General features: G+C 41.9%; 1 pseudogene; it reads right to left on the reverse strand.

Moving 5' to 3' along the window:
• LOC109238811 overlaps nucleotides 1-7,100 on the reverse strand; it is a 7,401-nt pseudogene extending 301 nt beyond the window's left edge.
• Nucleotides 7,101-17,361: the final 10,261 nt, after the last annotated feature.

Below are 17,361 nucleotides of genomic sequence, written 5' to 3' on the forward strand. Positions count from 1 at the left end.
AGAAAAACATCGTCTAGGCGTTCCCTGTTGCTCCGATCTCCCCTACGCTTAGGACGTTGTCTGGGCCAAGAGCCATAGTTAGTTGTTGTTTCCATTTGGTTGTTTCTTCCTCGTTGTTGATACCGGCAAGACCCAGCGAGATGATGTCTGCTGGTTGGTAGTGAGAGGACTCTTAGTACCTGCATACCCAAAAGAGGGCGCTGGTTAAAAAACAATCATTTGATTTTCTTTCTTGCTCTCCTTTAGCAGCGGGAAAGGAGTCTATCTATCTACCTAGCTTTGGTAGATTTCCCCTAATGCAATCCACGAATCCCTTGGTGGATAAGTCCGACGACTCATCAGCAGTGCGGAATTGAGTTTCTTGTCTGGTGGATCTGATCTATAGTTAGGGGGCAATACATACAAAAAGGTTCGAAAAAGGAAGGCACATAAGAGTATATAACCAACCTACCCTTTTGTATAACCTATTCACAATAGTGAAGCGGTTGGATGCATAAGGGAAGTGCACGTTTGTGAGACCTTAGTCGGGATGCATAGGTGAGTCAACCTACGAGCACGGAAGAGCATGGTACCGCTACCCCTCTCTAAGTAAAGGTAAGATTCTTAGCCCTGTAGATGACTCCATCTAAAATACAATAGGGACAGCCGTTTTCAGCTGCTCGTTTCGTATCTTGAAGAAAGAGTAGGCTTAAGTAATATAATAGGGGTCAGGTCAATAATAGCTATGCTATTGCCCTACTGATTTAAGGCCTCCGCCCGATCCCGAATGCACATTTTTTTGGGTTCATCTTCAATTGATGTTTTCTTAACCTTTCGAAGACCTTGCGTAAATTTTTGATGTGGTCGGTTCTTTCTTTTGAAAAGACTACCAAATCGTCCACGTAAGGTTCGCATATGTTATGTAGGAGGTAACTGATAATTTGTGTCATCGCTCTTTGATATGTTGCACTTTCTTTTTTTTTTTTGAACATATCGTAGTAAGGAAAGGAAGTGAGGGCACTCATTCGAATCGAATAGCTGAAACTACTATAACTCCTATTTTTCTGCTTTAAGAGAAGCCTTCTAGCTCGTTTTAAAGCATTGAAGAGAGAGATAGGACATTCTAAAGATAGTTGTTGAGGAAGCATCTGATTTCTAACTACGAGTCCGTTATCAAGCTAACTGAATGCCTACCTACTGCTAGTTCTGTTCCACTATCTGCTCTTACTGCTCTTACTGCTCGTGTGACAATCTGAGTAGATGGTGCTCTCTTTCCTCTTGTTTTTGGGGTTCATAACTGGTGCTATTGAATCTGCAATTAAGGGAATGTCACAAGTTCTTGGAATAAGAGCTCTGGGACTTCATGGCTTTGAGGGAGGTTTAGCCTAGCCCTAAGCCTTTTCGGAATAGAATGCTTCTTTGACAGAGATTCAAGCAAGAAGGAGGAAGGCCCTCTTTTCGCCAATGGATCACTTAGTCTGAATAAGCGGGCTTAGGTTGATGCGAAATAAGCCATTTTCCCCTGTTTCACTTGAAAGGTGTCGAAGGAATAGGCACATTTAGAGCTGTGGGACTTGAAGGAATAGAATGCCCTGTTAGAATGGGCAGGGACAGTCGATCATTGCTTGCCGCGGTTCGAACCCTTAGTATTGATCTAGGCTTTAAAAAAAATTAAAAGAATCAATTTTCCAGAAAAATGTCATTCTGCGGTCCAGAATGCGGTCGCAGATCTAGTATGCGGACTGCATTCCTACCGCATAGTAAAACAGTGGTCAGTCAAATTTGAGGTAAAAAATACGGGCTATTATGCGATCGCATAACCAATATGCGGACCGCATTTCTGCCGCATAAATTCCTCAAGGATTTGTGAAGGTCAGTTCTGCGGTGCATAATGCGACCGCATAATAGGAATGCGGACCGCATTCCTGTCGCAGACCCCTCAGAGTTTTGGGGCACTTCTGCGGCCAAATTTGTGGACCGCATTTTGATTCTGCGATCTCAGAATGCGACCGCAGATCATGCTCGGGCTTCTATTTTTCTAAATTTTAAAACCTGACCCCTTTGTAATAAAACACCCAACCCCTCACTCCTTAACGATCTTCTGCACAAAATAAGAGAGAGGAAGAGAGGGTCTTGAGAGAGAAAGTCATCTTCTCAAAAAATTTGATTCTTCAAAACTATCCGGGCCGGGAAATTTCAAGCTTATCTTCATCCCCCTTTTCTTGCAGGTAAAATACCTAACCCTTTTCATTGGATTTCTGGTTTTAACTACGGGGGGGGGGGGGAGTCTCATGCATTGGTTCTTGGAAATAATGGTTGAACTCATACATGCATGCCTTTCCATAACCTAAAACCTAGTGGGAGTAATTGGGTGGGAGCAAAGACTTGTGCAAAGAAGGGGTTAATAGCCTAAATATGATCGGGTAGTGATTTTGAACCTTGAATTCTAAGCTATGTGTATTAATTTGTGCACTATATTCACGTTGCTAGATTTTTGGTGAATTGGAAGTAGAAATTAAAAAGGAATTCAGCTCCGGGTATGTATGGCTAACTTTAACCTTTGTAAAATCGCCATGTTTGGTGTCCAAATACTTGGTATGTGATATTTTCATGGATTAGTTGTGAAGTTAAACTCCTTTGAGTAGCATGTGTTTACTTGTGTGAACCATTTGTGAATTCGTGTAAATATTGTGCCTTAAACGTTGTTGGTTAAAACGTCCGATATGATTGTGCAAGTAAATAGCAATAAACCAAGTTGTGATTGCGAACGTGTTATGTGGTAAGAAATGTGGAATAAATGATGGAAAGGAATCGAAATTGGTGAAATTGAGATAACTTTGGTAACATCCTTTGTGGCTAGTTGTGGAAAATTATTGTTGTGATTTAAATGGTACAACGGGCTGTTGAAAAAGATGGAAGTGGCATTGATAGTCATATAAACCCTCTGTGAGTTGTGTTGTTGTTCCTTGAGATGCGTTGCTGTTGTTATTGTGATTTGTTGTTGTTGTTCCTGAAACTTGTTGCTGGTCTCCTTGTAAATTGTTGTTGTTGTGGTATTGTTTGTGAATTGTGACTGCTCGGTAGGATCGAGTTGCGCGCCGCAACACGAAGTAATAAGGTATGGGTTGTGGTGATAAGGGTGGCCGAAGTAATAAGGGTGGAAAGTGATCGATATCACTATTGAAATGAAATACGAGAACATTCTGAAATTGAAAATGTGGAAATGATGATGGGGAAAAGGAGAGATTGTCAACTTGTTTGCCTTGATTGTTTTCCTTGTGCGTTCAATTGTTGTTTCCCTCTATTCTTTGATACTTGTGTATGGTTTGAGGTTACTCAGGGTAAAGTTTGTTATACATACCAATACAATTCAAATGTACTAACGTCCCATTTGCCGGGGGCGCTACATTCGTGTTATGATTGTAGGTGGATCCGTAGCAGGTGCTCCAGCCCACCGATCGTAGCTCCCCCTTCGTCTTCCATCAGCTTTTTGGTGAGCCCCTTTCCTCTCGGGGCCCTGTGTGGCTCAGGCCGCTTTGTTTCCGAAATTTTATTTTTATTTTGTGTAAGGTATAGCCGGAGCCTTGTTACCGGCAAATACTGTATTATCCTGTTGTACTTTTAGAGGCTCCGTAGACAGTAGATGTGGGTTAAGAACTCGAGTAAATCTATGTTCATGTGTTGGGCAAAGAATTCGAAATTTCATTAACTATTATGTACGTATGTATGTTTTGCAAAAAGGTGTTCTAAATTAATTATATGGCTAACTCTTTGAATATTGAGTAAGGAAAACATGGGGTAACACGTGGGTTAGGAAAGGCACCCAGGTCCGCTTGACTGGGGGCTACCCGGTCGGGCGCCGGTCATGTCCCTCGAATTTGGGGCGTGACATTATTAATGGAAAGAGCCGAATAGACAAAGGGTTTACATGACCGCTCGCTTTGGACAAGATGCCATAGTATAAGAAGAAGGCCTTTGTTTGCAAAGATGACTTTCCTGCTTTACTTTGTGAGGGAGGTTTGTGCACATGAATTAATAGTTGGTAACTAGGCCTGATAGCATCTTTGCTAGTCTTGCCGGACTAGGAGCTCTACTAGGCTTGACCATGGGAAATTGCTTGATTTATGAAAGAAAGAATGACGTAGGTAGATAGAAGTAGTAGGAGTTCCCGTCGAAGGGCAAATGGTTCATTTAGAAAAGATCCGATACCAAGTGAATGAAGAAAAAAGGCTCTATTCTTGTGTAGTGATTCCTTTCATTCGTTCAAGGTCCCATCTCTATCTGTGATAGAGAATCTTCTCTCTCACTATAAAGTATATGTGTATATATACTTTAACATAGCCGACCTGGACGTCCACGACCCTGAGTACCATGAGGAACTGCTCTAACTGGCTATGCTGGAGGAGGTGCGGTAACCATAGTACCCTGCTGCTGCGTGCCTGTCTGACCAGTACCACTATCTCGAGGGCAAAACCTCGTAATATGACCAACCTCTCTGCAAGTGTAGCAACTTTGAGATGTACCCCAACACTCGCCACGATGAGTGCGGCCACAAGTAGAACATGAACGTGACTCAGATCCACCTCTCTATCTCTGAGTCTGCTGCTGGCCCTGCTGGGCTGGGGGTGCCTCGGAAGTAACCTGAAGTGCTATCTGAGTAGGTCTAGACTGACCACGACCATGCTTGCCCTTGCTCCCAGATGGAGCACCACTCTGTCCTCCTGTAGTCTTGACCTCTTGCTCTCCCTCTCGGCTATGTCCCGCCTCTTAGATGCCTTGCACCTAAGGGTGGTATCCAACACGTCGGCATAAGAACCGGTCCGAACAATCCCAACAATTGCCATACGGTAAGCCCACCTTTTCTTGCCCAAAAAAAAATGAAGCTTAGAACTGCCAGAGCCAATTATTGTGCTTCTTAACCCTGTTTTCATGATACTCTCACATTAAACCCTACTGTTCCTTAAGGTAACGGAAAGCAAAACTGAATTCCTAAGGTGGAGAGCAAAAGCAATAAAGAAAATAAGTTAAAGAACATTTCAAATGCGTCGACATAAATATGACTGATTCTGTGTCAATACATTGTAAATTTTTTCAAGTTCTACTTTGACAAATAGCTCAATCAATAGCCGACTGTTTATCCAAAAAGGATTCAGATGAAAAATTATATTACCTTATTTTGATTTCTGGTCTACTGGAAATATAGTTGATAGTATAGCTTCAAAGTGGAATTGATGTGCACCCAATTCCACGGACATTGTTGATATAGTTTGCTACTACTTGTGTAGCTTGTTTTTTAGTGCCGCTTACTCTACTCTATTGGGAAATTTTAGAGTCTTTATTGATGTTTCCTTGACAGGATTAGAATAGATTCATACTCAACATGACAATGATGAAAATATCTTTGTGAAATTTCTGCAATTTCTTGAAATCTTTGAATGAATCTTCATTTTGGACAGTTCTTAGGCTACCCTAACAAACGTGTGGGAATGAAGCTACTACTATCTTTTTTATGTTTAGCATCAGCCATACCTCTTTATGATATGTCCACCCTAAAAATCTGCAAGAAGTTTCTCATTTCTTTTGAACTCAGCTCTTCATTTTTGTTTCGCAGTTTGTTGTCTTTATATTTTTACAGGAGTTAGGCCTCTCAATATATTTGGTTTACAATCTTCCGGAGTGCGTGGTAAATATTGGATTCAAAGTCATTGGGTTCTGCTATTCGTATATGTACGATCTTTTCTACACGCATAAATATACATAGTTCAAATTAATCGCAATTAATTCTTGAACCCCTTGTGTTTAGTCTAAATCCGCCACTAGAAGAATCTCAACGTATCAGCCTCTCTAGTAACTTGATAATAACTATAAGGTATTTTTTGTACCATAAAAACCTATACGTAGCTCAGGACGAGGGGTCATCTTTTGCAACTGAATAGGGTCAGGGAGGTATCTCCTTGATTAATAGTTGAACATGCTTGATGAACTTAGGGACATGTATATACAATACCTCGAGGTACAAGCACTAAAATGGCAATTTTTTGTTGTGTTGTTCAATGATAGTGGTTTCATCTTCTAGATTAGGCACTGAAATTGATCATTTTTTTATTCTTTCAAATTTTCTATTCAGGGGCCTGGATTTTTGGCTGTATTCTGTAATGGTTTTACTACCTTTTTTTTCAACTGTTATTAATTTTGTCAAATTTAGAACTAACTGACTGTCCACGGATTCAGATATTCAATCCCACAATGATTGGAAATTTGTGCTTTCAGTACCCCACTCATTTGAAAAATAAGCTTCTGTACAAAAAATGGGGTGTAGAATGTGGAACCAAATCCCACTAGCAAGAGCCTATTCCATAATAAGGTTTCTAGAGGATTTTAAGTGCTTGTTAATTGCTTTGCCTCTGTGGGCATTGGAAGAGCCATATTTTACCTATAATTTTAAAAAAAGACAGCTTCAGATATTTTCTTTTACTCCCTCTTCTATCTTATCCTTTCTAGTCGAAATTTTTTTGGGGCAGTGGTACATGCCCATAAGCTACAGTACTAACAGCAAAAACAATAACAATTTCTTTAAGGGAAGAACAACTAAAGTATCTTGACATGGAAAAGAAATTACTTTATAAACCAAACAGTCATTCAACTAGATCAAAACCTGTAAGTAGTTAAATAGGAGAAATAGAACAAATCGCTTAACACATTACTCTTGTTAGTGAATCTCCATCTTTTTTTTGGTTTCTCATCCGGTGTTCGGTACCCGCATTGGAATCTGACTAATCCGGATTCGCATCGCGTAGGGCCCATTTGGGGGAAGCGCTCCTTACCAAAGATTTATCCCTTCCCATGGCTCGAAACCGAGACCTCTGGTTAAAGGCGGAGCAGCCTCATCCACTGCACCACATCCTTTGGTGGTTCCATCTTCGGTTGTCTTTAACTTGTGACTGAAAACAGTAAGGTATAACCTAAATAAACCTTACCCACATCAAACCAATGAATGCAAGACATGTATGTATATACACAATGTGATATGTATTATAACCCCCAATAGCAAACAAGAAAAATTAGGATTACCAAACGGAATTTTGTTCTTCAATTGCCATGTCACTCTTTGGATTCTGCATTTGTTCTTATCATGTTCTTTGTGACGACCCGAAACCTCGAAATTTGATTTTTGAGAGAAAAATGGTAATTTGACCGAACCCGTAGGTTCGAGTCGTCATTGATGACTTATCAGGACTGGTCGGATCGATTTCCAAAGGTTCCGGATAAGTTTGTGCGAAACTAGTCACTTATGTGGTTAAGAAGGGTTCCGACAATAAAAACCGGGAAAACGAGGTTGAAACTGTAATTTGACGACGCATACAGGTTCTTGTCGTCATTTGTGACCCATAGGAACTGGGATCGTGACCAAGGTAGTGGTAGTTGGTTGGTGATGAGTACGAACGACAGGTACCTTCCTTTTTGTGGAAGATCCTTCCATCCTTGGAGACAAGTCTACACTCTTTTCAATCTTAGTAGAAGTTTTAGCCGATGAGGAGAGCTCAGTGGGAGCTAGAGCACCACTCCAGCTTCTGTCTGATCGAAATCATTGAAAAGCCATAGGTCGGAGTTCGCGTACTAAGACTAAGGCTAGAGCTCACTTCTTCCTTACTAGACCGATTGTCATGAATGAATGAACAGGCTTGACTTTAGCTACAGGGCCGGGGGAACAAATAGGCGTGGGGAAGAGTCTGCAACAAAATCAATTGAATAGACAGAGAAGTCCGGTAAGCCTATCGATTCAAGCAAGTCCGACTAGTTTAGGCGCCGCCTTCCAAACTTCTAAAAGCGGGTGGTTATAAGTCCAGAGCCCTATTCTGGTTACATAGTGCGGGTAGCCGTCAAGTAGGTTAGCAAACTGGTGAATCAATAGGCTTTGCTCCTGCCTTCGCTTCCAGGAGGAATCCTATCATCCATGGCGAAGATATCGTATAATAAGAAATTACTTAAGTCATCGGTTCGAATCCTGTCCCCGCCTAATCCATCTGAGGCCCGGCCTCAAGATTTTAAATTCCGTAAGTAACTCAGTGGAAGCAAGGACTTGGAAGAAGAAAATGAAATAGGAACAAGCGCGCTGGTTGTTTAGTTCGAAATAGAGATTCCTTTCCCCTATGATTCTAGGAACAATCCTCACCACCCCTTCAATTATATCCATAAGCCTCTATCGAAGAAGCCAATTAAACAAAAGAAAGAAAAGAGACGATGACCTTATGCTTGAACAACCTTCTTCTCAAAAGAAGCGAAGACGACTCGAAGAGGGAGAGGCCGAAGGGGGAAATGGAAATAAGGCGGAAGTAAATGGGGATGCACCTCTTCTTCAAGAAAAGGAGGCTCCTATAACCCTTGAATTTGAAGGAATTCAAGTAAGCTTAGCCCCTGTACAGGATGGGGGGGGGGGAGTTCAATTAGAAGAGAATGAGCCCCTTTTTGACTTTCCACTTGCTAACGAACTTCTACCTCAGCTAAATGCAAACATTGACCCAGAGTTGGAGGAAAACGAAGTCTTTCCTAATCTATCTCATAGTATTACTGAAAGAATACGGGCTCTTCTCGAAAGAGATGCCGCTAATTCTCCTTCCTTAGGTGTCAAATGTGATTGATCCGGCAGAGTGGATAAACACTTTGTATTTCTGCTTAGTCTCGCCTACTATCGTAAGAATCCTAAAGACCAGGTGACTGGACATCTTGCTTCTTTGCTAGTTCCCTTGAGTGGGTCTAAAACTTCCTTATTCTAGGTTATTTGGTACTGCCTTCTTTTGTGGACTCCTAGGAATTCCGTATAGAGAAAAAGACAGTCTTCAAGTTGAACTAGCTCTAGGGTTGCTGACAGTCTTCAAGTTGAACTAGCTCTAGGGTTGCTGAAACCTCTTTGCCTTCGACGGAGTACATGTTTTTGACGTTCCATTCTTTCCTAGCGGGCAAAACCTCTGCCTTAAGGAAAAGTGTATAACCCCAATGCTACGAACCAAGGGAGAGAGGCTAGGTCTCAATCGATAGAAAGAAAAGCAAAAAGTCTTAGCCCACACTAACAGAATCAAAATAGTTAACTGCGAAAAAAAGAGAGAGCGTTGAGAGAATCGGTATGGTCATAGCAAGATCTTTCTTGTTACAGCACAACCCACAAAAAAAGGAATTGTGTATAGAGAGGAAGTCGCAGCTAAGAAATAAAAAAGGACGATGAATTAATCGAAATCTTGAAGGTGAAATTTAACCTCTACCTTAGAGGTAGATTAATAGCTTTGCCTTTCCTCATCCCATTTTTTTCTCATTGATCCCACGCTCTTATCTTCCATTCGTTCTCTGATCGCCTCAGCCGCTCTCCTAGTTATCATTTCCATGACTCTCTTTTTCCCATTCATCTCAGACTTTCTCGTTGTGGGCGACACTATAGTGTTGAATCTTTTTCCAGTAGCTGTTCTTGCAGTTGCAGTAGTAGCTGTAGTATCATCGAACTAATGGATGGACCGCAATGCAAGTACTAGAACTATGAATTTCTATCAATGTCGGGATAGACAAAGGTCTAGGATAGTACCTGTCGGAGTGAGACCGGGGTAGAGTAAGGAAGTTAGACCGAATGAAGGACTCAATTCCTCTAGAAGAAAGGAGAGAAAGAAGAACCAATTATATTAAAGAATATCTTATTTACTAGAATCGGTCGCTACTAGTTCGGGTTACCTCCGAGATAGAGCCATTCGGCGGGGAAAAAAAAGGTAGTTAGTGCACTAACTCAAACCTTGTTCTTGGACGAAATGTCCTGCTAACATAGGGGCACTCCTACTAAGAAATGGAAGAGCCAATTTCTTTCTCTTCGACGACACAATGCCTCACCTGCCCTCTGCTACACATCTCTTTCGTTCGCCCTAGACCCACCCACCAAATGGAACTCTGCCCTTTTTTGTTGGGTTAGAACGAGTATGAAGTCAGGGAGGAAGAAGAGAGGGAAGAAAGAATATAGTAATATTTACCTTTCCCAGCTCTCAGAAATGGAGAAGGAATCAAAAATCTTGTGAACCCCTCAAACTCTGTAGGTAATTCGAGCAATTCAAGAAGAATAAGATAAGATAAGACAAAGAACTTGAACATTCACAATAGAAAGTTGAATACTACCATTCTTTCGCGTTGACTCTTCCGCGGAGTAGCCTAAAGAATCCCCTTTTTCGCTTATTACTCCTATAGAACGAGAGATTCGACAACATTCACTGAGTAAAAAGAAACGTCCACTTTCTTTCATAAGAAAACTTCTTGTAAACTAAGATTAGTCTTAGATTAGGTAGGAAAGGGGATCGCATCACCGACCATATCTATTATTAGTAGGAAGGTAAGTACAAAAAACTATCTTTCTCTATTATATTGACAATGTAAATCTATTTGGATGATGTGATAATTTATGTAGCCGAGTCACGAGGACTTCTTCTTCTACTCCCTTCCCGGAAAATAGAGGGAACTTAGTCTCTGACAAAACACCGAGAAGAGGGATGTGTACCTCCAGCAACAACAAGAATGGAACCATAGGCTCCTATGCTGGGAGCATTTCGGGGCATAGAATTCTTCTATTTAATTTCTTGCCTCTTGCACTGCGTGATAACAAATTTAATTTATTGATTTTGGGCCTAACTCGCACTGCTTTCAAGAGCTAGCTTTCACACCCTTATTTCTTTCTTCATATTGTAAAGGGGAGCAAAGCCCATTTTTTGCTCCCTCTATTGATAGAAAAAGGGTGTGAAAGCTAACATTGGTACACTGAATGGTCTTCCTTGCCAACCTTCGCTTTTAGAAGGAAGTAAGTAGAAGCTGACCCTCCTACATACATTGCAGGGAAGGACCCCTCCAGTGGCATACTTTATGGAGAAAGGCTTCCATCAGCAGGCAGGTATTTACTTTTCTGAGACCTTCACGTCTTGTTGTCAAACCTTATTCGTATTATAAATTATATCGCTTGCACATATAATTGGGCTCTTAAGCAACTTCTGGTACGATGAGGTTCCTCGGAGAGGTCTGTCTCATCGAGTTCCTATACTCGATGACCACAAGATGGTTCTACATAGCATCTTGTGTAGAGGGATCTCTAGCACAAACTTCCTTCTTTATGCTCATAGGCTTAACCAACCTAGAGCACGGTGTTCTTGTATGCCAGTAGGCTATTACGACGCACCGGAGACCTTCGGCCATAAGACTTTAGGCGCAACGATACAACTATTATATGACCTCTTACGCATTGATACGTGAATACGATGGGATACGACCGCCCGTAATGTCTTTCCGTTGGTATGTAGTTGGATCGATGCTTCGCCTCATCCGTGCTCCTTGGAAACCTTGACTCTTCAATAGATTAGATTAATCTTAACTTAAGAAAAGTGGTACTTTCTCTTTGCCTTACCGTCTTTTCTCAGCGGATCAGCCACATAGTCCGAAGTAAGGTTAGTGACGGGAACTTAGCTATCTTTTGGTCAGGTTTTCTGGGATTGGTTCCTCTACTATAATAGGTCCCGAACGCCTCACTTCTCTTACTTTCAGTGCTTATCTTCAATTATAAGATGGTCACCCACCCAAGCAAGATCGGTCAGCAGGCCAATTCACGCATCTTTCGCATAGTACCAAAAAAGCCCTATGAGCTAACTTTTCATTTGACGGCAAAGAGCAAGCGGACCTGTGAAAGTCACATCTTTGACTAATATACACGGGCTTCTAAGAGGATGTCCTGTTTAAGCAGCAGCCAAGGCGCCAAAACCCGTTGTTGACAAATCGGGTCAAAAGCCCAATATAACGCATTTGGAGGGCACGGCAGTACAGGGAGCCAAGCCATCAGAATCAGACCCGTAAAGGTCTCGTTTTTTACAATAAACATGGTCTTCTGAGAGGATTCTTTAATCAACCAAAACCTGCAACAGAGTCCTTAATTTCTACCACTTACAAGTGGAGAGATATTCCATTCCCAATGGCAGAAGAAGGATGCAAGCTTGGACAATATATTCTTCACTTGGTTGGACAGGAGATGCAGCGCGCTTAGCGTCGGAAAGATCCCTCAACATGGGTGTGCTATAAAACTAGGAGAAGAACAGAACTAAACGGATAAATTCCTTTGACCGGTCATTTCGAGCTTCCAGTTATTCTGGATTGCTAACGTGGTTCGATGACGCTGATGGAAGGAACCAGTGGAGATTCATCCAACTTCGATCCCCTAAAGGCAAGTGCGTAGGCTATAGAATCCCAAATAAAGCTCCTTCGGCTCTAAACAGCTACTGTTCTTATTTGTTCTATCAGCGACTTGGCCAGCTACTTACCTAATTGGGTGCTTTTGAGTCAAGGTCGTCGGATTTTGAGGTCCTTTCACAAGGGTCCAGATCATTCCATTGGGGAGAAAGCAGGAGTCATCCATATATAGTATAGATGAATAGTACCAGTGGCGTCTAGGATGAAGACGGGGAGTGACCGGGTTATAAGTTGGGCAGCAGTGTTCTCACTTCCATGAATACCTACATCTGGGAGGAGAGCGGCAGAAAGAGGTGCTTGTTCCCCTCTCTATAGTGCAGGTTCTAAGACTAGGCGAAGATCGGAGACTAAACACGAATCATCAATTCCTTTGACCATTCGTTTTGAGCCTCCAATTCTTTTCGAAATGCTAACGAGGTTCAATGACGCCGACGAAGGGAACCAGCGGAAAGGCTCTCAAAGGCAGGCGCGTAGCATAGGCGGACTCATAGGATAAGGCTGAGTGTGTGAATCCCAACTATTTGTCTCCTTTTAATTAATTTAATTTCTATAAATGGCTACTCGACCTATTTGGAAAGAGCTACTCTAAAGCCTATTCTATTGGTAACTTTTCAGTCGAATTTCAGTTTCAGAGATCACTTTTCTCAGGCCAAGACCGCAGGAATCAAAAAACCACTTCTCATTCAAGAGCGGGAAATGAAAGATGAATTAAGCTGTCATCGAGATCCTTACATAAAATCTAAGCATTACAATAAATTCAAATCCATGAACAAAGGGGATTGACTGAGAAGTAGAGCTAAGCGATCTATTCCAAAAACTGCATCTGCTAGTGCCTTTATTTCCCTCATTGTGCCAGCTACGTCCTTCCTCTACTAAAAATCTATATTTGTTCTTCAGGCTACAAAGAATAATGGATTTGAAATGAAAGTAGCACTCGAAATATCATAACAGAAGAAAAGCAAGTTCAGTAGTACGCCTGGTTCACGAGGTTCTACCACCGCAGGGCCCAATCATAATAAAAAAGAAAGAGTTCTCTCTTTTTTTCTCCCATGCTGTCTGTTGGTCAACAACCAACAAAAGTTCTCTATAGTTCTTCACTACTCGTACAGGCTTGACGGAGTTAAGCTGTATTGAGGGAATCATTTTGTCTCAATCAATCAAGAATGCCTCAACTGGATAAATTCACTTATTTCACACAATTCTTCTGGTCATGCCTTTTCCTCTTTACTTCTATATTCCTATATGCAATGATGGAGATGGAGTACTTGCGATCAGCAAAATTCTAAAACTACGGAACCAACTAGTCTCACACCGGGAGATCAAGATCCGGAGCAACGACCCCAATAGTTTGGAAGATATCTTGAGAAAAGGTTTTATGTACTCAAGTTTATTCGAAGTATCCCAGTGGTGTAACGTCGTCGACTTCTTGGGAAAAAGGAGGAAGATGACTTTAATCTCTTGTTTCGGAGAAATAAGTGGCTCACGAGGAATGGAAGAAACATATTATATTTGATCTCTAAGTCTGTACATAGCAATCCTGGGTGGGTCATCACTTGTAGGAATGACATAATGCTAATCCAAGTTCCACACGGCCAAGGAAGCATCGGTTTTTAATCTCATTATGACTTGGTCATTCGGAAGAGAAATTAATTCGATCAGAATAGTGGAATGGAAGGCAGTAAAAGAATTAAATACTCCTTTCTTTTCCAATCGCCCCGCGAAGACAGACGTTCGGAAAGGTTCTCGAGATTCTCAATCGCTCTTTTTAGTGGGGAGGAATAGTGCGGGAAGGGAGCGAGACCAAGCCGAGCCACTAGTAGAGTAAGCCCTTCCCACGTGTCAAGTTGAATATGAATAAATGAATGCAGCCTCAACCAGAGAGATCAACCTGCGCCTTTGAGTTGAGGCCGCTGGCGGCGCAGAACGAACTAATCCGCGACCAGCAAGTTTTCCGAAAGCGAACTGAATGGAATTGTTACTTTCAAAAAATCTTGCTTCAAATCAAAGAAAGAAGGTCTATTTTCCCACGTAGTTCGTCGGTCAAACCAACGATTCTCTTCTCAAAGTAATAGAGAGAGTCTTTTTCTAGTTAGACTTCTATCAATGGAATGAAAGAACCATCCCTTCCTATTTCTTTGTTTGTCCTGTCAGATAGAAAGAAAATTAGACCCCAAAGAGCCCTTCTTTACTTTACTACTTTAGGGGGTGGGGGTGAAGGGGGGGTTTACATAGAACCGAGGCAAAGTGGTTTATGATTGAATCTCAGAGGCATTCTTATCATTTGGTAGATCCAAGTCCATGGCCTATTTCGGGTTCACTCGGAGCTTTGGCAACAACCGTAGGAGGTGTGATGTACATGCACTCATTTCAAGGGGGTGCAACACTTCTCAGTTTGGGCCTCATATTTATCCTATATACCATGTTCGTATGGTGGCGCGATGTTCTACGTGAATCCACGTTCGAAGGAAATCATACCAAAGTCGTACAATTAGGACCTCGATATGGTTTTATTCTGTTTATCGTATCGGAGGTTATGTTCTTTTTTGCTCTTTTTTGGGCTTCTTCTCATTCTTCTTTGGCACCTATGGTAGAGATCGGAGGTATTTGGCCCCCAAAAGGGATTGCGGTTTTAGATCCTTGGGAAATCCCTTTTCTTAATACCCTTATTCCCCTTTCATCCGGAGCTGCCATAACTTGGGCTCATCATGCTATACTCGCGGGGAAGGAAAAACGAGCAGTTTACGCTTTAGTAGCTACCGTTTCACTGGCTCTAGTATTCACAGGCTTTCAAGGAATGGAATATTATCAAGCACCCTTCACTATTTCGGATAGTATTTATGGTTCTACCTTTTTCTTAGCAACTGGCTTTCATGGTTTTCATGTGATTATAGGTACTATTTTCTCGATCATATGTGGTATTCGCCAATATCTTGGTCATCTGACCAAGGAGCATCACGTTGGCTTTGAAGCAGCTGCATGGTACTGGCATTTTGTAGACGTGGTTCGGTTATTCCTATTTGTCTCTATCTATTGGTGGGGAGGTATATGAAGGAAGGAATCAGTGGATTGAGGAATGAAAGCTCGAAGACAAAGAGAACCGGGCTTTTCCAAAGAATTACTGCAGCTTTCCCACTCCCTTTGATTATCATATACAAAAAGGTCTCTTCCACTTTCCTACCAAATCTCTCTCTATTCTGGCACATAAATGAAGGGATCGAAGAGATAATAGCAAATCATGTTCACCAAGAAATGACCCGAAATTTGATTTTGGTCTATTTGAGATTGTTCCTTTTAATCGTAATCAATGATGTTTTCTTGTCTCTTGTTTCTTTTCTGAAAAAAAAGAACCTAATGGATCGAACTTGAACTCCGGGTGAGGATCGCCCCGGCGGGGTCGCTCTGACGCAGAGGGCCCTGAGAAGCGCAGTACTTCCGTAACTGATCATTTTGTAGGTGATGGGGCATAGCGTACTCCGGTCTCCCTTGGCAATATTTTCATTTTTGATATCTGCCTTGATGAGTGGGATAGGTAGCCGAATTAAGATATCACTACGGAAGAGGGCTGCGCTGGAAATAGCAACCATACTAACCGCGCTATCATGAATATCCTTCGTCCCTTATCTCCTCGTCTTCGAGGAAGGGTCTTTTCCATTATCATTTTTTTTGGTGTTCTTGGCTTCGCTTCTCTATTACAACAATCTTTTGGTCTAAATTTTGATATCTTATTGGGGCGCTTACACCAATGAATTCTTGTTCACTTTGTTGTTAGTCAGTTCGAGTGGTATTCAGGAGGTTTCCTGCTTGCAATGGTTTTTGTGGGTCTTGATCTGGAAAATAAGATGATGATGTCTCCTTCGGGGGCCTCTGGCTCAGGATCAGGTGAGAGTGCTGGAGGAAGGGGGGAAGCGTCTCTTCCTAATCTAAATGAACTTCCCAACATACTATATGAACCACGAATTCTAATTCAAGACTCTGATTTTTTCAACGTTGGACTTGAGCAGAACGAAATGGCTTCTCTAATAAATCGACTTCCTAAGGAAGAACTTTATGACGTAATTAGGGAAGAAACCATTCGAAAGCCACTAAACGAGTTCAACGCGGAGCAGCAAGCACGGTTAAGGGATATAGCTATTAACCACTTTTCATTAAAAAATGAAATCATTGTGAAAATAAAATCTCTTTATCCCAACGATGAATGGGAATTGACAAAAGTCATTCGAGAGAAATTCTTTTGTGGACGGCAAAAAGATCGGGAGTCTTCCTTGGAAGATCTACAAAGGATGCTTGTAGCTTTAAACGAAAAGGGGAAGGACGCAAGTTGTGCAAAAAGGCTAAAATTTAATATTACCTATTGGGATTGGAAAGAATGAGAATTCATTACTATTTTCTGCATATTGACTATCGAAGTATGTTCCACTTTGGACTTGGTCATGCAAGGGATCCCCCCAGAAAACATAAGAAAGTCGATTCGCTGCCTCTGAACGAAAGGGCCCCCGTTATGTAGTTTTTTTCGCTGAATAAGTGAGAGAGAGTGGGAGGGCGTGTCTCTTCTCATTGGGCCTGCTTGGATTATGGTTGCTACCGAGGACTTTCTGGATTTCTTTTTCGAGAAGCGAGACGCGCTAGACAAAAACCCCGAATGGGGCCCGGTAGAGAAAGACAGAAAGGAGATCGAGTTCATTGAGCAATTCAAACTCGATCTTGCAGCACGCGGGCGCGAGTCTCCCGATATTCAAAAAATTCTTTGGTCGGGGTGAAATCCAGAGATCTACGAATGAAGGGGTCTTCAACTGGGGTGAAGTCGTAACAAGGTAGCCGTAGGGGAACCTGTGGCTAGATTGAATCTTTCGCGATGGAAATGCACTCTTCCCCCAACTTCTCCCGAAAGTGAATACTTATGTAAATCGAAAAAGCGCATAATCACTTAAGAAAGGGAAAGTCTCCTCGACTGATAACCAAGCAATCCCAAAAGGAGACCACATGGCGACCCATCCATAGGACTAATCTACCAAATGAACCCCTCCCTGGGCAACGGACTACTTCATTTTAGAGCGGGCTATTTCTAGGGCGAGGAATATACTTCTATTTAACTACTCCATCTGGTCAAGAGCCAGCATCTCAATGCAACATTAT

This window comes from Nicotiana attenuata, unplaced genomic scaffold (assembly GCF_001879085.1).
Source record: "Nicotiana attenuata strain UT unplaced genomic scaffold, NIATTr2, whole genome shotgun sequence".
NCBI lineage: Eukaryota > Viridiplantae > Streptophyta > Magnoliopsida > Solanales > Solanaceae > Nicotiana > Nicotiana attenuata.